The following is a 25,819-nucleotide window of genomic DNA, read 5'->3' on the forward strand; positions in this document are numbered from 1 at the left end:
ACATAATTTGCCAACGTTTCGGTCCAGTATGGACCTTAGTCAAGGCACAATAGCTTCTAAACATCAATAGGTCACTAAGAGGGAGTACATATAAACAACGTAAGCATTCATAGTCTGACAGGTCCTTTAAAACACATACGTTCAAAATTATAACAACTTGTCTGTTGGTGAGAAAAAGGCACTAAACAATCTTCGCATGAATGAGAGCCTGGTAATAAGACCGGCGGCTAAAGGGGGTGCAGTAGTTGTTCAAAACTGGAGTGACTACAATGAAGAAATTTTCAAACAACTTATGGATGTGAAAACATATAATAAAATCTACCATAACCCCACGTATGAAATCAAAAATAAAATAGATGCCAGATTACAAGAAGCCATCCAGACACACCTAATTGATGAGGATACTTTGGCATACTTGACGGTGCAACATCCCATATGCCCTATAATATACACTTTGCTGAAAATACATAAATCCCTGAACAAACCCCCAGGTAGGCCGATCATTTCAGCCAGAGGATCGCTCCTTCAACCACTCGCTGTATATGTCGACTATTATCTACAACCTCTAGTCATCAAAATACCAAGTTACATCAAAGACACTGGAGAATTCATTAATAAATTGGAAGCACTCACTATTGAAGGAGACACCTGGATGGCAACTATGGATGTCTGCTCCTTATATACCATCATTCCACATGAAGATGGATTGCTAGTGATGGAGGATGCTCTTATGAGAGCTGAAACAGAACCACAACAAACGAGATTCCTCATGGATCTAGCCGGATTGGTCCTATGCAACAATTATTTTAAATACAAAGAAACATATTTCATACAATGCTCAGGCACTGCCATGGGGTCGAATCTGGCGCCAGCCTACGCCAATCTCTATATGGCCAAATATGAGGAAACTTACATAATACCACACTATGGCACCCAGGTAGTCCTCTTTCTCAGATTTATCGATGATATCTTCTTGCTATGGAGAGGTACCGACAGCTCATTTAACCTAATGGTGGAACAACTAAATGCACTGGAGCATCCAGTAAGGTTTACCCACCACATTGATAAGGAGTCTATTAACTTTCTAGATATCACCATATACAGGGATGGAAACAAGTTTGGCACAACCCTTTATAGGAATGATACTGACCGGAATATGTTTCTAGAAGCCATGAGTCATCATCCCCCTGCACTGAAAGATAGCCTCCCATTTTCGCAATACCTTAGGGTCCTACGTAATAACTCAGATACAATATGGCAAGACACTTAGGCCCTCATTCAGAGCCACTCGCTATTTGCGGTCGTTCGTTCTAAAACAAGGGGTGGCTATTCAAATGAACCGTTCGCTGTTTGCGGTCTGTTCATGCCTCTATGTCTGAACGAGCGAGCAAAACTTGCGTTCATTTTTTGGAAAAATACGCCCCCTGGCCGCTCGCATCCTACGTCATGTCCGCTATTTATTAGATTAATCGAATACATCGACAAGGGTATGAACTGCTCGCTATTCTTGTGGTTGGTGTTTGCTACCACAATTTTGCGAGCAGTTCTGACTCTAAAATAACCCAGTGACGTGGTCAATGACGCTGCTGTTTTAAATATGCACACCCATAAAACGCCCATTTTGACCTTTAAGCATGCCTGCGTTCTGATTTCCACTCCCCATTTTCAAGCACCTTCCCCTGTTACCACCCACATACGCCTCTTTCTGTCACTCAAAATAGCAGGCATTCTATATTTTGCGAGCACATGAATTTCGGCCGCACTGACTGGTTACCGCATGCGTATAACGATCCGTACGCATGCGCAGTTGGGCTAACATCGCTCGGAACGAACGAGCGGCCGCTTACGAGTGGCTCTGAATCAGGCCCTTAACTCCTGGAAATGACAGCTCGGCTCAAAGAAAGAGGATATTCACATTCTCTGCTTAAGAGCTGTTTAAACAAGGCCAGAAATAAATATGCAAACCCTCGACCTAAACCTACTGATGGTGACCGTGTCATTTATGTCAGCCAGTACAGCAACAGATCCAGATTAACAGAAAGATCAATCCGACAACTTTGGCCGATTATCCAATCTGACCCTACTCTACCATTTACCTACACCAAAGCACCCATGATGGCATATAAAAGAAGGCCCAACCTGAAACAACTGCTACTTAGCCCATCAATGAACCCTGAAATGACTAACTCTATTATCAAAGTCATGCAGAACCGACCCGGTAGTTACCGATGTGGAGGCTGCGTGACCTGCAGTTCTATGGTTCCGGGCAATACTCTTGCTCACCCCCACACGGGTGTACCTATAAAGATTAAATGGTAGCTCCATTGTAAAATGGATCATATTATTTACATACTATTATGCCCTTGCGGTCTTTACTACATCTGGCTCACCTCCAGGATCTTCAGGGAACGTTTGGCTAATCATAGGGCGTCCATCAGAGCTGCCTACAACAGTGGTCAGTCGGATAAACCTGTTGCCCGACATTTTCTACAGATGGGACATCTGGTAGCAACCCTCAAATGCAAACTCATTGACTGGATACCGCCTCCCGAACGAGGAGGAGATAGACTGGCTCTACTTAAAAAATGTGAAAGTCGGTGGATCTACAGGCTTGAGACTGTGGCACCATGTGGACTTAATGAGAACTGCCCATTGGGTATCTTTCTCTGAAAATTACTTTATCTATATATACGGTACCAAATATTAAATTTAACATTGAATTTTTCTGTACCATTCACCTAATGTCAATCGTTTTGTGATGTTGATCCACATATTCATGTTGTACCCCTAGGTCCTCTAGTCCCAGGTCCTACTACACATTAATAATCATTCTTCTAATTTCTGTAACTGACCATGTGTATGTATGCATATGTGTGTACGGGTGTATATGTGTGTATAAATGTGTATATATATATGTATATATGTGTACATGTAGGTATGTCCATGTTACAGTTTTTATTAATTGGCTATGTATAATATGCATTTATGGCATTTATACCCCTAATAACACTTGTATAGCCCTTTTTAGGAATTTTTAGTAGAACCAATAGCTGCCCATTACTTAAGGTCCTGCTAAGGCTCATTGACAGCTATTACTGTATATATCTTGAGCCACACACAAGATGGCCACCGGCTAATGCCAAAGTACCCCACTTCTTGACTATAACATGTCCCTCTTGTGGCTGTGACAATAGGGACTTGGAGACTTTCCCTTTAGCACTATCCAATAGGCTACATGCCTAAGGATGTGCAACTTCAGCTATTTCAGATCTATGGGCATTTAATAGAACATACATAATCGCGATCGCGCACTTCCGGTTTTTCAGCGGAGGTGACGCATTTCCGGTCACTGGGTTTTTAAACCCTGAGCTTAGATTATGCTCCAGCATCAGCATATACCCTGATAGATCAACGCTGAGGTAAGACATCCCTTTTTTTTCCACCCTGCATGCTCTTACACCCCCCTCATACATACTGGTGTAATATATACACCTGGGGATTGTACTGTCCATACCCTCACTTACCTGGTTACTATGTTCATGCTGCATGATATATGACTACACATTTAAAATTGTCCCTCTACCTGGTTATTACTATAATCAACATTGGAGCGCATATTCGATCCCTGTATTTTAAATACAAGCTGCTGAAGTAAGGTTTTGTTTTGGATCCTACTGCTGTGAATAGTTTCCTGTGTGTGGGCTTCTATTGGATATCATGCTACTGTTATATGAGGCATACCTCTCCCTATATCATATACATCGATCATGGATTAAGACATTTTGAACTTATGTGTTTTAAAGGACCTGTCAGACTATGAATGCTTACGTTGTTTATATGTACTCCCCTAAGAGGCTAGACTATTATCTATGGGAACCTCTATATGAATCTCCCTAAAAACACCCCAGTATTTTGAACTTTGTGAACTGAGAGTGCCGGACTATCTATATCTATATATATATATATATATATATATATATATATACATATACATATACATACTGTATATATATATAATATATATATATATATATATATTTATTAGAGATGTGCGCCGACCCCCGTGTTTTGGTTTTGGATCTGGATCTCCCCTGGTTTTGTATCTGAATCTTGTTTTGTTTTCGTGTTTTGGTTTTGGATCTGGGTTTTTTGCAAAAAATCATAAAAACAGCTAAAACCACATCATTTGGGCCTGTTTTTGTTCCTACTGTATTATTAACCTTAATAACATTGATTTTCAGGCATATCTAGGCATGTTTAACCACCTCAATGCTCACAATATTGATTTCACTATTTTTCACCAATATAGGCCAAAGGCTGCAGCGAGCTGGCTGGCTAAAGTAAGCAACAGAGCATCGGTAATAATGCACGGCAGTTTAAAAAAATATCAGACATCTATGAAACATTGCCACACAGCAGTGCAGACAGGATGGCAGTTTAATAAACTATAATAATGTCAGTCGGCAATGCCCCAAATTGTGCCAAATGTAAAGGAAAGAGGTGCAAGATGGAAATGTTCCTCCCACCCACTCTTATGTGGGATATTAAAAAGGTCATGCACAGTTTAACAAACCTAGCACTTTATCCACTAGGACTGACACTTTCGTGGCTGAACTCCTTGGTTTGTTTGGGCCCCACAAAATATTTTTTGGAAGGACTACCTTCAATTATTAAGAATGAGGTTGATGATGAGGGTGTTGGTGGCGGAGATTGCATGTTATGGTCCAAACTGCTGGTAACTGATACTGGACTGCTTAACATCCCTTCCTCTGCTAACTTTGGCTTTACAAATGGAACAGATGCCTTCACAACTGTTGTCAGAATTTAGATTTAAATAATTCCACACCCAAGACATTGCTTTTCTGGCTTTCTTTTTATCATTAGCAAAAACTGCTGCCACTGGTGGCTGATTTACGCAAACCACATTCTTATCATTGACAACCACATTAGCATCAGATAGTACACAAATTTCCTCCTCATCCTCCTTTTGCACTTCCTCCACACTATCAGCATCATTTTTTATTATTTCACCATCTAATACTAGCACAGCCATCATGGCGTCAGTGATCCGCCGTGAAACTGGGTGACAGTTGTTATATTTACTTCCTCTATCAAAGGTCTGTTTAATAGTCAATTGTTTTTTTAAATTACTTCTGATCACGAATGAGGATGTAGATGATGATGCAGGTGTTGGTGTTGGAGATCGAAGGGGCTTGGATCTCACAGAGAGGGAGCAGGTAGGTGACACTGGACCTGTTACGTTTTGAGTTTTGGAACTTGGTGATGTACACTTTGATATTTGATGAATACGCTCCAAGTGACGTAACAAGGAGGAGGTTCCTAGGTGGTTTAGGTCCCTCCCTCTACTCACTCTTGCATGGCAATGTGCACATATGGCTTGACAACTGTTGTCCGGATCAGGATAGAAATAATTCCACACGTTAGAAGTAGATTTTTTTGTCTTTTGTCCCGGCATGACAACAATGGGCTTTAGCTTTTTCAAACCAGGGGCAACAGCTGTTGCCTTACTTACACAAAGGACATCCTCGGCATCAACATCCTCATCACCAACACCAACATCCTCATCATCCTTAGCGCCTTCATCCACCAAAATATCCTCCTCCTCCATGTGCAATTCCACAGAAGCATCCTCAATGACTACGTGTGCAAGATGTTGACTGCCCTTCCCCACATTTACAGAGGGCACACAAATGTTGGAACTTGGAGGATCCCCCAGTACACAAGTATTTAGATCGGGCTCACATATGGCAACCGCAGACACATTTGCAATCTCCTCGGGGATTTGTGATTTGGATTTCTCAGGGCACACAGTTGGTTTTTCAGGAGCTGTCTTATCAACTTTCACATTTTTAATTGGACCACCACCACTACTACTAGAAGCAGAAGGGCTATCAGAATCAGCAGTCTTCTTCATAAAGTAAGAAGGCCAAGGCCTTATCCTTTCCTTGCCACTTTATGTAGTGAATGGCATATTGCCAATTTTTTTGTTTATCTAAAGTCAAATATCCTTTCAATTTTTTTTTCTTAATTTCAGTAAAACCTGCTTTACTATTACTACCATATCGATGACATGACTTAAGCCCTGGGGCATGGGCCTTCCTAGTGGTCGAGGAAGCTGACGGCCTTGCACTGCTGCTGGCAGCTACAACATGTGGTTCTTGGCCTTGCTCTCCTGTCATGTGACAGCCCTCCATATTTTTTCTGCAGTCTAAAAGCAGTGTCACAATCACCAATAGTGTAGCCAAGGTGCGGTTACAAAATTAACACACGTGCAGTCGTGTGCACACACAAAAATATAAAAAAAAACAACAAATGATGATTTATATTTTTTGTCAGCTCCAGAAGAACTTGGCCCCAGAGTAACGATTGATCACGACTGGAGTCTGGCAGCACAAGGTTGCAACTTGTGTTGCTGGTTGGATCTTGTCCACTAATGGGGTTAAGCCGAAAACCCACCCACACAAACAAGAAAAAAATATGACACTTTATTTTTTTTTTTATTCAACACGACTGTTGTCGCTGTATCTTGTGCGCTACTGTGGTTAAGCCTAACACCCATGCACACACAGGAGTAAAAAATATATAAGACAGTGACACTTGTATTGTTTTTTTTTTTTATTGAACACGACTGTACTGTAGTCGCTGGATCTTGTGCGCTAATGTGGTTAAGCCTAACACCCACACACACAGAAGAAAAAAATATATAAGACAGTGACACTTGTATTGTTTTTTTTTGATTGAACAAGATCTTGTGCGCTACTGTGGTAACACCCACGCACACACAGAAGAAAAAAATATATAAGACAGTGACACTTTTATTGTTTTTTTTTTTAAGAACGACTGGAGTCGGGCAGGACAAGGTTGCAAGTGCAACGTGTGTTGCTGGCTGGCTCTTGTGCGCTACTGTGGTGCAGCCTAACACGCATGCACACACAGAAAAATATAAAAACTTAAAAAGACTTTTTTTTTTTGGAGTCCAGAACTTGGGCCCAGAGATGGATACAACACAAGCCCAGGACACAGCAGACAGCCCAGATGGATCACTAGACAGCACAGTGACAGTGACAACACCGTGACCAGAGACCAGAATGGATCAGCACAGACAGCACAGTGATAGTGATTAGTGACAGCACCATGACCAGAGACCAGAATGGATCAGCACAGACAGCACAGTGATAGTGATTAGTGACAGCACCATGACCAGAGACCAGAATGGATCAGCACAGACAGCACAGTGATAGTGATTAGTGACAGCACCATGACCAGAGACCAGAATGGATCAGCAGACAGCACAATGACAGTGACAGCACCCTGACCAGAGACCAGAATGGATCAGCAGTCACCAGCCCAGGACACAGCAGATAGCACCAGCACCTCTCCCAGCCCTACACTACCCACCCTCCCTGTTCACTTTACACAGCCGGAGAAGAAATGGCATCTGTTGTGTGGTCCCTTATATACTACATTGATCATAGAGATGAAAGCTCACGAACCGCAAGATTTCCATCTCTATGGTTTTGCCTCGGTTTCGAGAACCGAGTAAGGCGGGAACCTCCGAGCCTGCTTGGATTCGACTCGGTTATGCTAAATTCGGGTGGCCTCAGTTCTCTGAGAACTGAACCCGCTCATCTATAATATTTATATATATATAATATATTATCAATCAGGAGAAGATACAGAGAAACTTACAAGCTGATAAAGGTACATGAAGCAGAGAGAAAGAGAAAAGCAAGAGCTTCACAGATCTTACTAAACAACATTTTATTGGACTGGAGAAGTATCTAAGCAGGGTCTAAAATAACTGGCAATATCTTTGGAATATTGGCAGTATTTTTTTCTAGTCTTTAGAAGTGAAATTGTTGTGTGAGCCTGGTTTTCAATGTTAGTTTTCATTCAGTGATGAAATCTTAACAGTAATCTTAATTTTGCAGCTGTTATGGCAAGCACGTCCGTGTGTACTCTGGGCCTGATTCAGAGCCGTACGCTATTTGCGCTCGCTCGTTCAGAAAAAGGGGCCGGCTATTTAAATTGAGAGCTCGCTCTTTGCGGTCTGTTGACGCCTCTATGTGTGAGCGAGCGAATGAAACATGCGCCCCCTGGCCGCTCGCATCCTACGTCATCTCCGCTATTTATTAGATTAATCGAGTACATCGAAAGGCGTCTGAACTGCTCGCAGTGCTTTTGGTAGGATTTTCCTACCGCAATCATGCGAACAGTTCAGGCTAAGAGACAACCAAGTGACGTGGCCGATGACGCTGCTTTGTTAATTATGAACACCCTTAAAACACCCGTTTTGACCGTTTGGTACGCCAGCGTTCAGATCTCCACTCCCCGTTTTCAAGCACCTTTCCCTGTTACCACCCACAAACGCCTCTTCCTGTCACTCAAATTTGCAGGCACTCGCTATTTTGTGAGCGCTCGATTTCCGACCACACTGACTGGTTGGCGCATGTGCATTACGACCCATACACATGCGCAGATGTGCAAACATCGCTCAGAGCGAACGAGCGGCCGCTTACGAGCGGCTCTGAATCAGGCCCTCTGCTAGAGACACCAAACTAAGGGCCTGATTCTGAGCTGGGTAAAAAGTAAGATAGAGCAAGCTGTGCACTTGGACAACACTTGTAGAAATGCAAGGGGTGCAAATTACAGATGTGTGCAGACCCACAAGTTTTGGTTTTGGTTCAAAATCATTGTCATGTTTTTGTTTTGGCAAAACAACTCTCAAATGTTTTGGTTTTGGATCTAGATTGTTTCTAAAAAAATCATAAAAGCAACTAAAATCATGTTATTTGGACCTGTCTTATTAACATCAATAATATTTATTTCCAGTCAATTTTGACCACCTCACAGTCACAATATTGTTTTTACCAATATCAGCCGTAGGATGTAGTGAGCTGGGTGTCTAAACTAAGTGAAAGATCAGCGGCACAAACCCATGGAAGTTTAAAAGAATATAGCATAGTACACCTGTGACGAACAATATTATTTTCTATTATTTATCCATTAACCCCATATCCACTGTCAACAGGTATGCAGGTAATAGCCCAGGTAGTACATCAGGAGGGGGTCCCCACTTTCTGAGCAATCCAATCCTGGGCTAACCAGTTTGGGACTGGTTAATGTTATGGCAGGGGAAACCCACACTGTGTATCTCCCAGCTATGGCATTATCCCAATGGCTAGTTAAGCCCAGTGCCAGTTATTGAGAATAGGGGGAATCCCACACCATTTTCCCCACTATTTTTAGTAGCAGCCCAGCCTGAGAGGTCTGGTGCTGGTTTTTGATTTTGGGAGTTGACCCCACATTTTTTTTATAATTAACCATTTATTCTATTTTTGTCATATAACTAAGCCTGCACAGATCATACTGATCTGTTCAGTGCATTCAACTAGGCCACAAAGTTGGAGCTGCCTTAGAAAGGAATAGGAACCAGGAAGTAGAAAGGTAGGCATTTATAAGCAATCCAATCAAAGCCGTCTCTAACCAATTTGGTGCCCTATGCAAATTTTGACTGGTGCCCCCTAGCAGATAATCCCACCACCAATTTTATGGCTGGTACACACTAAACGATATCTTGTGTGTACCGACCAAGTTAGTGATGGGACCCAAATGGGTGCCGGAATCGGCAAGTGCATACACACTTGCCGATGCCAGCAGTGACATAGTGCCAGTGGGGGCCATGCTACATTCGGCAGCATAGCCCTTGCTAACGATGTCGCCCATCAGACCTGCATGCAGGCCCAAGAAGCAATGTCACTGACAATTAGTAGGATAACAACAGCTATAACACACACATACATATCTTTAAAAAAAATAAAAAATAAATATATATATATATATATATATATATATAGATCCTTTGGTTCGGCACTCCTGTGATAAGGTAAATGTAGCCCTCGTGCCCTCTGCAAGCGTGGATATACAACAAGAAGAAGAAAGCAGCGGCACTGAAGGTCTTGAATATGATATATTTAATCTCCGACATTTCAAGTCTACAATGCCTTTTTATCAAGGTGTAACAAAAGTATACCTTTTGTTATACCTTGATAAAAAGGCATTGTAGCCTTGAAACGTCTGAGATTAAATATATCATATTCAAGACCTTCAGTGCCGCTGCTTTCTTCTTCTTGTTATATATATATATATATATATATATATATATAATCTCCAAAGGTTCCTTTTAAAGAACAAGGCTGCACTCCCAGTTGTTATGGTACAAAAGGTGTGTTTAAATACACCTTTTGTACCACAACAACTGGGAGTGCCGCCTTGTTCTTTAAAAGGGACCTTTGGAGATCGTACTTTTTTGGGAAGGCACCCCTGCACTAATCATATAATCCAGAGTGCCAGGCTTCCTTGGAATATATATATACACACAACATAATTGTGTAATGTCTCCTTAAAGTGCGAGCCCCAATTGCTCCAACTGTGAGAGAGCCGGGACAGCCTTTGGAGAGGAAGACTGGCCACCAGGGTAAGTATAGGAGTGGTGGGGTGAAAGGGGGTGTTGAGACAGAGCCATAATAGGGTGGGGGTCAGGACATGACTGTGATGGGGGGGTGAAGGAGGAGGACCGCAGAGACAGGGTGGGATAAGCCAGAGGAAAGGTAGAGCAGAGCAGGGGGGGAGGGGAGAGGGTCAGAGACTGAGGCGACATGCAGTTAAACTATATACAGTGTATATACCCTCTTTCCTCTCCAGCCCCACATTATTCCAGCCTCCAGACCCCTCTCATTCCAGCCTTCAGCCCCCTGTGCCCCCCCAAACCCCCATTATTTCATCCCCATGTCCCCTCCTTACCCCATCCCTTCCAGCTCCCTCTCATTCCAGCCTTCAGCCTCCTGTGTCCCCTCCAGCCCTCTGTGGCCCCCCAGTCTCATCATTTCAGCCTCCAGCCATTATCCCAGCCCACTCTATCCTCTCCATCATTCTAATTTAGCCCCCTGTGTCCCCTCCAGCCCCCTGTTATTACAGCCTCCAGCCCCCGTCATTCCAGCCTCCTGTGACTCCTCCAGCCCCCTGTCATTACAGCCTCCAGTCCTCCTGTGTTTGCTTCAGTGCCATGTCCCCTCCAGCTCCTTGTAATTCCAGCTCCCTGGCACCCTCCAATTTACTTTCACTTTGGCAGCCAGACTGCTCATTTTTCTTTCAGTTCGGTGTCCTGCTACTCCAGCCATGGCAGCCAGTTTATTGTGCACTGCATGCTCCTCAGGCTCTTCGGCTCTTCCTTTTCTTCCCAAGCATCTGACACATACCATTTGTCTCTGTAGAGAGCCGACTGTGTCAAGGGGGCATGGCCTAATCGTAGGATATGTGGCTACACCCCCTTATGGGGGAAAATCCTTTTTGCACACGTGTTACGTGCCACTGCCGCTATGTGATGTGTTTTACCTGTGGCCGGGTGGGGGGGGGCGCCGTCGGGGTTGGACTGCCACCCAAGAGGCTTCGGAGGCAGACTGTGTAGCAGGAAAGAAAATATTCCTGACTACTGCATTTCAGGCAGCTTCATGGAGGGGGGGGCAGCGACAGAGCCCTGGAATGCCCCTAGGCATTCCAGTCACCCTAGACATTGCTTAGATTGCCTATGCCTAGGGCAGGCTCTGAATCCAATAAACACAAGATCTGACATTTCAGGGATTATAGCGTTTTGCCTTGATTTGAGACTTGGGCGATCAAAATTTGGGTGTGTTTGGTTTTTAGCACAATTGAACCTCTCATCCCTAGTGCAAATCATATTTTTTTTTTCATACGTGTTAAAATACTGGCTGCTGTTGCATGTTGCTCACAGATGATAGACAGCTTATTTTTACACTGCAAAGTTGATTTCAGTTTGGACACACACCTCTCAAATCTAAATCTCTCTGCACAGTTTTCATCTGAAATAATTCATATATATATATATTATCACCAGCACCTGTGATCAGTAAACACAGCTTCTGCACCTTTGTTGCACCAAGGAGTACATGGTGGTTTGGATTCTCTCCACTGTGCTGGTCAGATAACATAGAGGGGGAAGATATATATTGTATCACTGGAGCATATAGTAAGATGGACATTTATAGCAACAAAATATATACTCGGAGTGATGACTTGTATGCTTTCAGTCATCAGCTGCTCACTGCCATCCGCTAATTATATGTTCTCAGCTGCAAACTATATGTTCTCAGTCTCTATTGGTGCATAAGTGGAAATATGCTATTATGAATTATATTTGCCAATAATTTTTGCACTATTGTCCTGGATATTACATATTACATTTGTGTGCCTGCACCTATGGGAGGATTGTGGGATAAAAATCTCTAACTGCATATTTACAGCTGTGAATTACATGCAGCTATATTAGCAGTTTGGATTTTGACTATTTATAATTGAACACTCACAGCTGCAAATTATATGCATTTACATTACAGTATGTATCTATTGGGTCTGCAGTTCTAAGCTACAGTAAGTGGAGGATTCATTTTTATTTATTTTTTTAAGCACTTAATTACCATTCTATCCCAGTTGACATGTTAAATATGCCCCATCTGCAGTGTAACTTGGTTTTACCAATGTGCATCTTTACTTGCTTTTTTGTTTTATTCCCAATTCAGAATAAGGACCTGAGTATCAATTATACTACACTGTTACATCACTCATTTACAGGGTTCTATCTCCGCACTAGTAGGAACCTTTCTGCTCTCCACTTGTATCCATTTTAACCCATGAGCAGAATACACAACCACATGGACCTAGTGATAGCAGCTGTAAAATTGTAAGTACTTGGTTTTATCTTGGTTTTGTCAATAAATACACATTGTTTGTAACTACTGTGACAATCTTATACTTATTGCATATACAGTACTGTGAGTCGTATCTCAAAAATTTACTTCAATAATTTTGCAATGGTGTAACAATATTAGAAATGAACTTCTATATACCCCTGCCTGTACCTTCTAAAATCCTTCCTATAAACCTCTAAGGATGATGCTAATTTGCGTACGCAGTCACACCATAAATAAAGACTTAGACATAGAACCTGTGGTTCCAAAGCACAAGTGATATTCAGGTAAAAGTTCAGACAGTTACACGCAATTGATCAAGACACAATTTAGGCGCAAAAGTAAATCATACAGACCACAAATGCAGTATACGTACACAGGCGCTTCTGGACCCAGAGATAGGCTTCAGCAAGAGACCCCTCGTCATTCAACATTCAGCACAAAGACTCCCAAATAGTGTCCGTACACCCATACTTATACCCCCCCAGTTACAAAAGGTATGTCTGTTGCTGATGTCATTGGTTCTCAGAGGTGAAGCATCTGTTACAGTGCATCTAACAGGCTGGTTTAAACAGACTTTCCCTGCCTCTAACAGCTAGGGGTCTTCCTCTTCACGCCTTCTTCAGCATCCTAACAGTTGAATCTAAAATATACATTTTGGTTGAATGTAGGTTCTGCGGTCCATAACTCGAGAATGCATAATGCGATCTCCTCACCGATAGCACCGGGAAACTGTGGAAAGAGTATGCATCAGAACAACTCCAAGAATGACGTGTTTATCTTGTATAATTCCTTAGTTAACAAATATCTTTATTTCTTAGCATTTAAACTAACTGAACCTTCTTGAATCATACACTTTAAAGCTTATTGAACCTTATGTATGAATATGAAATGTGTGGGTATTCAGGGTTTGGTATAAAGACATATTTAATGTGTGTATGAAAATGCATTTGTCTCTAACTGAGTGAACATTTTAGCAGTGTGGTATGCTGGGTTAGATAGTTCTACATGACCTGTCAGCACCCCCCCCCCCCCACCACCTTTCCTGTGTTCAAAGGGAAAATACCTCTGTCGGTTTCTTGTGTGAAAGTGCAAACTACAAGAGACATTCTAGCCAGACCACCCGTAGTGAGCAAACACTATGCTGGAAACTTATCTACATAAGCCAGTTGTCACCTGGCCACTTGCTTATCAATACTATAAAGCCATTTCTGGAATATATCCTTTATAATACGTAAAGTAATGAAATAGGCTTTTAGTGAATCACCGTAACATATGATAATGGTCACAGATGCATTCATATGATGCTAATGGTATTATCGCCACATGTACTAAAATGTGAGTTTATCTAAGATGGCGCTTAGGCAGCCATTTCGCAAAATGGCGTTTGCGGCCAGTCGCAAGATGGTGTCGCTGCGATTCAATTTTAAACTGAACTTGTCTCAGCCAATTATTCAGCTTCGACAGGTGGGATATAGATTCATCACATAATCATCATTTCCATATGCTGATTACTTCAGAGATTAAAGACCAATTTATTCATCTAATAGTCACTACAGTATGTTTGCCCAATTTATCCTCACCCTCTATGCCCTGTTAGGCCATCAATCTATCCCACTTATAGGTCTCACTTTGGCTTTTTTAAAGGAGTTTCTAAAGATTTTTAATGACTTTTCTATTTTCATTTGTTACAGATATGGATATTTCTATTAGATTAGGGTATTGACAATTAAATACTGTAGTTCGAAAACTAAAATTTGAGTTTGCTATTTTGCTAACTGTGGCCTCATCTGTGGACCCCATTAGTGGACTTTGTCCCCCAAACATCCTTGGACAGCTTGTTTTTTCCCTAATTTTAGGCTCTAGATCGAAGTTATCTTCAACTAAAAGTTTTGCCCTCACAGAATGAAAGTGTAAAGCAGCAGGTAAAATGCAGGGCAGAGTTTGCTAAGAACTGTTACAGAACTGAAAACTTCAAATTATTCCCACCGTACTACAATGCCATACCTTGTTTCCATTCCCAAAGTGAAAGTAAAAGGCTTCCAACACCAGAACTGAAAGAGCACCTTACAAATTTAGCAAAGGTCATTATGGGTTGTCACTCTCTGGAGCATGTTTCCGCAGTGGAAACACTTACAACACAAGGAGTCTGTTGATTGACTGCCTGCCGTTACTAGACACTTGTATGTCAACGGCAGCATCCACAGCACAAATGACTTATTTATATATTCATTGCAGACATATATTTGCAGGAACCACTGGGAGAAACATCTGCTACCACAGCTATTACCATGATCATGCTCTACACTCATGGCAGCTGAAATAAGGATGTGCCTGATACTGCAGATACCTGTGTTGCTCTGGCCTATCACTTGTAAATGCTAGAACTAACAGAGTAGAATATGAGCAATTCCTAGCTAAGCAATTTACCAGGCACAATAAGAAAATTGATTGGGGAGTGGGAACAAAATAAACACCCAAAACAATTGTCAACCCCCTACCTCCCATTACACCAGGCATACTTTTGCAAAGCAATGCAGATTTGATCTCAACTAAAACTAACATTTTTCTTTTGACAGCATAAATATTTAAAAAGTTAACCCCAGCACACAGTTATATAACATCTCTAATGTTATATATTTATGTCTTTCTAAATATAATTTATTTTGTTTACAGAACTCACTTGCAATTAAACTGCATTTCCCATGACGTTGGAAGTTGGAGTTTTCTTCCTCTTTTTTTTATGAGGATTACATTTGTTTGCTTCATTTTCAAAGTTCAAATATAACAGATAAAAAATATAAAACATGCCAGGCAATTTCATATTTCTGATTTGACTTTGTAGATAAAAGAAAAATTACATTGGGGACATGAGTATTGTGGATGCTCGAAGCAATTTCTACTTCAAAATGCAGTGAAAAACTTTTAAGAAACAGTTTTATATATGGGTATTGCTTATCTCCTTGTATACTTCAGAGTTTCTGAGGATCTAAATGACAGATGAGTTATTGCATATCTAAGTGATACACAAAATGGGAACAATAGGAGAGAATATACACACTATAGTACTTAAAATCTGATTTTTATATTATTATGCAAAGGCTTTCATATATCAGTATTCTTTATCCCCAGCTGTGCACAACAACAAGTCTTGCCTCACCGAAGTACAGATATAGAGGAGTAGCCTTTTACAAGTCCAAAATCATAAAGTAAGATTAACTCAGAAATGATATATACCTGTACTGTATATTTAAATGCCAATGTTAGACATATGACAAGTAGTTAAAATGAAGGTGCATCCAGCTGTTCCAGCTATTCTGAGAACTCTAGAATGAAAATAACATTGAGCTGACAATTTTAGAATGCACAAACATTTATTTTTCCGATATTTGCAAAAAAGTGTGATTTGTAGACTATTCCAGAGTAAGAGCAATTTATAGTATAATTCTCCCTATATATTTTTCAGGATTTTGTACAGTATCCATAAGGATGTGTCCTCATACACCTAGCATCTATACATTATACAGAGTAAGAAGCGTTGTTCATACGAGATGCTCCAAAAGGAGCAGCGTACCATACTTCTCATTATATGTTGCATCTTATATGCAGATTCAGCGAAAAACCACTCAGACTGTACTAGAGATGCTAGGCTGCTACATTAACTGCACAGGAATTGGTTTTACACCCAGATTAAGCACAATGGAACTTGGCATGAGAAAAAAACATGGCCATTCACATTAGAGCTGTTTTTACCCAGATTCATACATATGTACATATGCTACACATCAAATTGATCAATGTAGATTTGTCACGCCCAATTGTTTTATTTAAATAATTGAAATGCCTATTCTGAGTGAGAAAGATGCACCTGGAGTGCTGTTTGGCGTGACTGAAGCCACAGTATAAAGACACATCTGTATGTAAAGTATACTGTTGTATGGGAAGGGAAACTATGGAAGTTTTTTTAATTGCTCCTCCCAACTGCTGCAAATCAATTTGAATTTAACAATGTCATATATTCATGATCTTTAAGTTCCAAAAAAAATTAAAGTAACCTAAAACATATTTGGTTATTTCAGTAACCTGACCTGAGGGCATAACTGCAGCGTGTAGCTGTGTATGCCATAGCTGTGCTCCAAAATGGAGAAGCCAAGAAGGAGTTTAAGTAGCATATTTATTGATCTCTGCAGACATTCCCTGGTAATAAGAATTCCTTATCACTGCAATTTGCGTCAATAAGGAATCCTTAATCATCTGAATGTATTATCAGTGAGTGACAGCAATGGGGGCTTCGATAGGAGCTAGTCCTTTACTTTCTGTTTTGGCCAGCTGCACATGGGCCAACGTCCGTCGGAGCATTTGTGAGCGGGCAGTAGAAATTTTTTGCAGAGTGTAATATAGGCTAACACGCCATATAAGTATGGTATTAGCTGCTGGGGCCAAGCTTGCTTGGCAAATCTGGCATGTCCTATTTGTGAGATATCACTACAAAACACCCATTTTAAGGGGATGTCCCGCATATATCATTATAAGGAAAAAGTTCACATCAGGACTTAAGACCTATAAAAAGAGAGAATAGATCCTTTGGTGAAATTCCATTGGGAATTGTAGTTTTCGTTAGCTTGACAGTTGCAGGAACTGGGAATATGTGAGAAATAGCAAGCGGTTATGTAATGCCATCTCCTCCTTGATACTGCTGATTATTGCACTGAGTTGACCAGAGAGGAACAAAGGGAGAGAGGGGACTGGAACATAATAGGAACCTGCATGATATTTACTGCTCCTGTCAAGACATGAACCATTGCAGCAATAGAGAGAATACAAGGAGGTGCGAGGTAGATGTGCAGGCGAAGTGTGCGCCAATCTCTCTGCCAGTTCCAGTTCCATCCTGTAAGTGTCACATGCTGCAAATATGTGTATATGACCTCTGTATGGCCAGTTTCATCTTGTGAGTATTTTCATTATTGAATGGGTGGGAATCCCGTGATTAGTCTGTCACCAGTGTAAATGAGAGAGCGCCTTCCCCCATTATCACTGCGTATGAAATTTAGAAAGATTATAGAATAGATGCTTATTATTTCAAACTTTATCCTCGAAAAACAAGATGATCCAAACAGAGGAAATAAACTCCAATTTGCTTTATAAATTATTATTCTTCCTTATCACATGCTTGAAATGAGTAAATTCCCTGGATTAATTTGCTATAAAAAGTGCCAATGCCGGGGGCGTAAGTGTTTGTTTTGTTAGGGATACTGTATGTCTTCATTATTGAATGTCTCTACAATGTATTTATAATGTATTTCATTATTTAATGCCTAAAGGACCCTCTTCACAGATATAAATTGAATTTCTTTTCCTCCATCTATAAGGTGTGACCTCAAATGTTCTGTAAGTACATTAAATTCAACAGGGTAACGCCAAATTTTCTGTATAGGCAACTAATATAGTTACATATAGTATCTTTATCTACTTAAAAAAAAAACCTTTTTAAGTGTAAATGAATCTAAACCAATCTTTTCCTCATACAGTAATTGAGGGTCTGATGTAGACATGGTTTGTATTGTAGCCGTGGTCACGGCCGACCTCGCAGTAGCGGTTGCAGGAATATACAAATGCTAATCTCAGTACTGGAGTGTACGAGCTGTGAGATGCCCACTTTCAGGCTGTGTGGTCTGTGCATTAGCAATGGAGATTGTAAACACACCAACATTGATGCAACATTGGTCGCACCATCGACTTTTATGGTAGCCTAGGGTCTACTTTAGTTATTCTCTCTTCTATTCCAATTAAACATGACCTCTGAAGCATTGTATTTGCTATTGGGAATGCAGCAGAGTTCACAGACACACCTGTGAATACGTCCATGAAATTGCCACTTTTTGTGATCACTTTAACTAACAGTGTCTACCCTGAAAGTCCAGGGATTGTAAACCCCTTCTCATTTGTCAGCTATTCCATATACAATTGCAAATAGTATCACTCACATTGGTTAGCGTGTTTGTAGTAATGGTTTCTGAGACTTGTTGTGCATGCGCAGTAGCAAAGCATCACTCAACTGTGTAAATATCAGCACTGTGCCATCCCTAAATCAGGTTCTGAGTTCCATACCCCCACTCCTCAGTATCAGGACATGTGTTTTGATGTCCAAAACAAAATGACATATTAAGGCTAAGGCCTCACCACTAGAAGAATATAAAGCCCCAAAAAGTATGCTTGTCATTTATCACAACAATTTTCAAAGCACTGCAATTTTTTAAAATGTATTTTTTTATTTATAATTGAAGGACTGAAAATAGAGATGGAGAGAACAACAACTTCTATAGGAGATAAGATAGGAGAAATGTGTCTAACAACAATCAGTGAAAACAGCGAACACACATAAAGTGATTCTATCTGGGGTTATACAAATATACAAACAAAAGTGAAACATTTTGGAAGAAGGGAAGTCAAGGGGATAGGGAATGTAGACCAAACTCTTGAGACAAGTAAACCAAAGAACTGCTGCCGGCCTGAATATAACCTAAAAATAAGATAGTATTAGGTGAACAACAGGTTTCCCACCAACAGAGACAAGTGGTCACCATGTTAGTTGGGGCATATATGAGATGTGTAGGAAGTAGTTTTCTTGATTTCCAACCAAAGAACCACATGGAGGTGAATGCTTGGAATCTATCTGCATCTGACAAGGCTGTACAATCCATTGTCATATAAAAAGCTAGACATGCAAGCTAGTCAGTTAGGGGGGAGAGGGAGACCTCCAACTGACCGGGATAAGGGTTTTGGCAGCTTTGCTCACTTATTTTGGAATACACTTTTTGTGTTTAGAGACAGGAATATTAGAGTGTGAGAGTCTCCCAAAACCAGAATCAGTGGGGACTGCTGAACTTACTATCTCTTTAGAATTGGTCATTATTATCACATAGAAAAACAATAGGACATACCCACCAGATATGTATGAAGGTGTTAGGTCCATTGCTACACCTCCAGCAGGAATAAGAGATAGTGTTAAAAAATTTAAGGAGCACATTTGAGGTTCTATACCAGTGAGCTAATCATCTGAAATGGGTCTCAATACTGAGGAACTATATGATCAGACATGAGTCATCTGAATATTTTTTTTTCTATTCCTTGCCACCTAGAGAGAGTAAGGCCAGAGCACTGGAAGGGAATTCAACATTATATATAAAAGGAGAAAGAGGGGACAAATTGGAACAGATGCTGTTCTGGGTGCGTAGGAGATGCCAACACTCTAACACGGGCCCAATGGTAGGGTGGGAAACCCTGGAAAGCCAAGGTGAAATATTTAAAGGCATTTGAAGAGATTGACTTGGAGATTGAATTGGAAACATTTGGATGATGTAAAACAATCTAATATTCTATCAAGCATGTTAGCATTATAATATCCAACAAAGAGAGGTAATGGCAAACCCACTCTAGTTTTGGTTATATGGAGGACATCAAGACCATTTCCTACCTCATACAAAAATGTAAATAACCCTTTGCAGATTATAGAATATGTTTCTTTTTTGGGTGGAAAAGGGAAGGGGGACTTTAATTGGCACCACTTGTAGTACATATAAGATCTGTGACACAGTCTTTCCAGACCTAAAAGGTCTCACCAGGAACTGTCAAATCAAACAGATAGCCGGGAGCTCAGATGCCTTTAAAAAAGCTGTGATGAGGCGGTTAAGGTAATCCTGAATAATTGCACTGCTGAAATGAAAGTGTATCCAGACCTTTTATCAGATTGCACCTGTTGTGTACAGGAGAGAAGGACTTGTTGACTGAACAGTATAATGTTCCCGGTCGTGCTGTGTGAATAGCGGTGCAGGCAAAGTCCTTGCTCCATCAATGTTGCAGGGCAGTTGTGGTAATTGCATCAGTATTGCCGTTCGGCCTGTGGATTAGGGCCGCACGTATGTTGTAGCGGTGCTGGTGTGGCAGCAAGCGTGATTTTACTGTGATTCTATGGTTCCCAGCCACTGGAGACAACTTTTTAAATAATTGTGGATGCTCACATTATACCACTATACCAATGTTGTCCTCACTCCTGGAATGTCAATGAGATGACCATAATAATGGGAAATCTGCTGCTGCCCCATGAGGGTAGATGAAGATCCCAGAAATGCAATGTCTGATTGAATCTCCAGACTACACATAATGTGACAGGTGCACATGTGCAATGATGTCATTAGGCAAGGATGTGTCAAAGCTCTACATAGACTAGCCATTCACCAAGGACTCACCCAAACCTCCCATTGGACACACTCTGGACTCCCTGCACCAATCTCTTTGAAATTATTTTTCAAAAAGTAAGCAAGTATGCCACATGTGACAGAAAAAAATCTGTGCATAGACATGGTTATTGGCAATACAAATATTAGGGTTGGTGTGATCCTCACAACTCTGGTTTATCTGTACAATATCTGGAAACAGCAGACAGTGGAAATAGAAGACCGTGCAACACAGTGAGTGAATGGTACAGAGGGTGCAGTTGGATTTTGTTTTATTTTGTGTGTGTTGACCTAGAAATAGAGCAATAAAAATGATGTCATCACATTGGCATGTAATAACAGTTGGTATTAACTTTGACTCTTTTGTCACTTCCAGAGAGTTCTGGCATACCACACATCTACAGTCACAATTTGTGAAATGTTTACTTGTTATCACTCAAACAGAGGTATTCAATATGGGAGCGATAACATCGTTTTTGCGTTAATATCGGAGGTATGACGTCATTATCGCAGGTTTTACTTTTACACCGTATTAAATTTCAAAGACTTATCGCAGTTTTGAAAAGTCTTTGATAAAAAACGGTGATAACTTTTCACCATTGAATAGGTGTCGAAAAAAAGTGCAGAATTGGGGTTTAGGGGTGCAGGCTTAAAAAAAATAGCCTGCACCCCTGGGAATGACATTTAAAAAAGAACTGTGTCAAAAAAAGTTTTAAAAAAAATAGGGACACCCCAAAAAATTAATTAATACCCATAGTGTTCCAACAAGTTTTTACTACTTTAGGGGGGTCTTACAATTTTTTTTAAGCAAAAATTCGTAACTTTACGCAAATCCAACTTCGGAGTTTCCCGTTTTCGTTAATTTAAATTGAATACAGGGATAAGCGGGAGCGCGCCCGATACTTTAACGCAGGTAAAAACTCCGATATGAAACGTTAACTTCGACAGTGAAGTTAACGTTTCATATTGAATACCCCTCTTAGTGGAACACTTTGATAAATAGGATGATGGAGATTCAACGGCTTAATTTTCATCTTGATCAATAATATTTGTTTAGGGATTCTTTTTGCACAGAAGTAACATTCTCTACAGTATAAAGTGCCTGAGAGCAATACATACAGTACATTTTGAAACTTGGGCTAGCAATATAAGAAGACCTTGAAATAGAGGGACGATCTGAGTGACTAGTAATAGACAAGTACAGGAAAAATAGGAATTTTGCAGCAGTCAGTACAGGTTGAGTCTCCCATATCCAAGTATTCCGAAATACTGAATATTCCGAAATACAGAATTTTTTTGGCATGACTCGGATTATGAAACCTTTCATTTTTGATGGTTTAATGTACACAAACTTTGTCTAAGGCACAAATTATTAAAAATAGTGTTTAAAATTACCTTCAGGCTCTGTTTGTAAGGTGTATATGAAATATAAATGAATTTCATGTATATATACAAACTTTGTTTGAGCCACAAAATTATTGAAAATATTTTATAAAATGACCTGCAGGCTGTGTGTATAAGGTGTATATAACACATGAATGCATTCTGTGTGTATATTTGGGTCCTATTACCAAGTTATTTCATTATGCAAATATTCCAAAATACGGAATAATCCAATATCCAAAATACCCCTGGTCCCAAGCATTTTGGATATGGGTGACTCAACCTGTACTGTATATTGTGCGACATGCACTAGTTGAGATAGCAATGATTTATATAAGGTGTTTTACATAATTATATAACTAATGATAAGTGGAAGAATTAGTTGTTCCATGGTGACCATTGTATGGTAAAAAAATATGGCAGTTGAAATAACATTCTAAATGACGTCTTAGTATTTGATCACCTAAATGGATAAGGGATAAGGAATGATGAGTGATTGTAACACTTTCTCTCTGTATAGGGTGATCAAAATGTTCACAATACTTAAAATAAGCATAGAAGTAGTCCATAAAGTCTTTGTATAAAGTCAGTGACAACTAAATGGATTATGTCTCTTACCTTGAATGGTTGTCTCAGCCACATCTGTAATCCCTCTATTTGTAATTCTTTATTTTTCAATCATCGTGGTAAGTAATCCTCATTTGACTGTGCATCTAAGTATACAAGTATATATAGTGTAAATCAAATGTACCAACAATAATGAAAGATTAAGTTTATATTGTATGACTTTTCACTGACACAGCACACCACCCCTCATGATTGCACTTACATGAATACAGTATCTCTTGGGAAATGTAGTAATAAAAGTGCTGATAAATTCTGCTCCTATTGTTTGCATTCTTGTTTGCTGTCTCACAAATAGCAAAGAGGAAAGGTAGAATCTACCATAATATTGTCTTTACACCATATGTATAAAAGACCTTCTTAAAGTGTACTCACATTAGTTTTAATATATACAGTAGTGCATTAATTTATAACCAAATAGAATAGCAGCACAGCAGAAAAACAACATTCCCCCATTGTGATTGCACTTACATTAGAATTCTTGGGGAGTAAAGTTCAATAATACCACATGCTTTCTGGGTTTTTTTAGATGCTACTTTAGAATGTACATGTCTTATTGATGCTACAAATCAATAAGAGTTGTTATGGTATTATTGTGCAGCGACATATCTATTCTATATGGAAATGTTTCTAGAAGGTGATTTAGCTTGAATGCACTGTACAGTTTGTTTTGTATTCTATCAGTGCAATTTGTAGTTGTTTCTAGCTCGAGTTACCAGTTGTGTATTTGAAGTAACATGCTGTTTTTATTGGTACAGGGTTGTATCACTATAGTTACCAGATGCTGTTGGATGTGGGAGGGTCCTCTGCATTAGGGCTGCGGCATTGTGACGTCAGCTTCCCCGACGCCGGCGTTCTGGTGTTTGGCACATGGGTGAGTATTTATGTACCGTGTAATGTGTTTTGTAATGTTATGGTCCCTGAGGAAAATCTCCAATCTGAAACATTGGAGAGAATAAAAATGACCTATTGGTGATTATTTCAAGACTGAAAATCCTATAAGTGCCGCCCGCCTCCTGATATACAGTATGTATGTATATATACAGGAGGGGTGAGCGGGTTCGGATTTCTGAAATCCAAACCCCCCCCGAGACCCTACGATCCGAGGCCGATCCGAGTCAGGCTCGACTTTTCCCGCCTGACTCGGATCTGAAATCGAGGCAAAACGTCATCATCCCACCTTCCGGGTCTCGCGGGTTTTGGATTCTATATAAGGTACCCACGTCAGCGCCATTTTCTCACTCAGCTGTGGACAGTGAAGAGGGAGGGTGGGAGTTAGGGCTGGCTGGGCTGTGTAGTGTAGTGTAGTATTGTGCTGTGCTGCGCTGTGCTGCTGTTGTCCATAGGGGCTGTGTCCACTCCTCCAAAGTCCATATGGGCTGGCTGTGTTGTGCTGTGCTGCTGTTGTCCATAGGGGCTGTGTCCACTCCTCCAAAGTCCATAGGGGCTGGCTGTACTATGTTGTGCAGTCAGTTGTCCACAGGGGCTGTGTCCACTCCAAAGTCCTGTGCAGTGTCCCGTCCTAAAGGGGTGCTGTAGTGTTGTCCAGGGGGTGCTCTGTCCATCAGGGGTGCTCCCCCCAAGTGCAAAAAAAAATAATATTTTTTCTGTGTTTGTGAACTGTGTGCGCAGTAGCCGCACGTGCATCAACAAAGTAGCGCCAAGCGTGCGCCTGTGTCATAAGTAAAGGGCCGGCTGGCTTGACCATTAAAGGGTGCTGTAACCCCCAAAGTCCACTCCCAACAAAATAAAAAATATTTTCTGTGTTTGTGAATTGTGTGCACTGTGGCTGCACGTGCATCAACAAAGGAGCAGTGCCAAGCGTGCGCCTGTGTCCCATAAGTAAAGGGCTGGCTGGCTTGTCCGTTAAAGGATGCTGTAACCCCCAAAGTGCACTCCAAAAAATATAAAAAAAATATATTTTTTTGTGTTTGTGAATTGTGTGCGCAGTTGCTGCACGTGCATCAACAAAGTAGCGCCGAGCATGCGCCTGTGTCATAAGTAAAGGGCCAGCTGGCTTGACCGTTAAAGGGTGCTGTAACCCCCAAAGTGAACTCCAAACAAAATTATAAAATATTTTCTGTGTTTGTGAATTGTGTGCACTGTGGCTGCACGTGCATCAACAAAGGAGCAGCGCCAAGCGTGTGCCTGTGTCCCATAAGTAAAGGGCCAGATGGCTTGTCCATTAAAGGGTGCTGTAACCCCCAAAGTGCACTCCAAAAAAAAAATATATTTTTTTGTGTTTGTGAATTGTGTGCACAGTAGCCGCACGTGTATCAACAAAGTAGCGCCAAGCGTGTGCCTGTGTCATAAGTAAAGGGCCAGCTGGCTTGACCATTAAAGGGTGCTGTAACCCCCAAAGTGCACTCCAAACAAAATAAAAAAGTATTTTCTGTGTTTGTGAATTGTATGCACTGTGGCTGCACGTGCATCAACAAAGGAGCAGCGCCAAGCGTGCGCCTGTGTCCCATAAGTCTATTAAAATGTGGAGTAACCCCCAAAGTGCACTCCACAAAAAATAAACAATTCTTTTTTTCCTGTGTTTGTGTGCGAAATGTATGCACAGTTGCCACACGTGCAACAACACAGCAGCAGCTGTGTCATAAGTCAAGGGCCGGTTTGGACATCTGGTCTGGACTGAAGGACATGCCAACAATTTCTGACATGTCTACTGTCACTGCTTATGATACTGTCACCACTGACAGAATAGTGGAGGAATTATTTTCTGTGTTTGTGAATTGTGTGCACTGTGGCTGCATGTGCATCAACAATGGAGAAGCACCAAGCGTGCGC

This window comes from Taudactylus pleione, unplaced genomic scaffold (assembly GCF_031769625.1).
Source record: "Taudactylus pleione unplaced genomic scaffold, aTauple2 ptg000116l, whole genome shotgun sequence".
Lineage (NCBI taxonomy): Eukaryota > Metazoa > Chordata > Amphibia > Anura > Myobatrachidae > Taudactylus > Taudactylus pleione.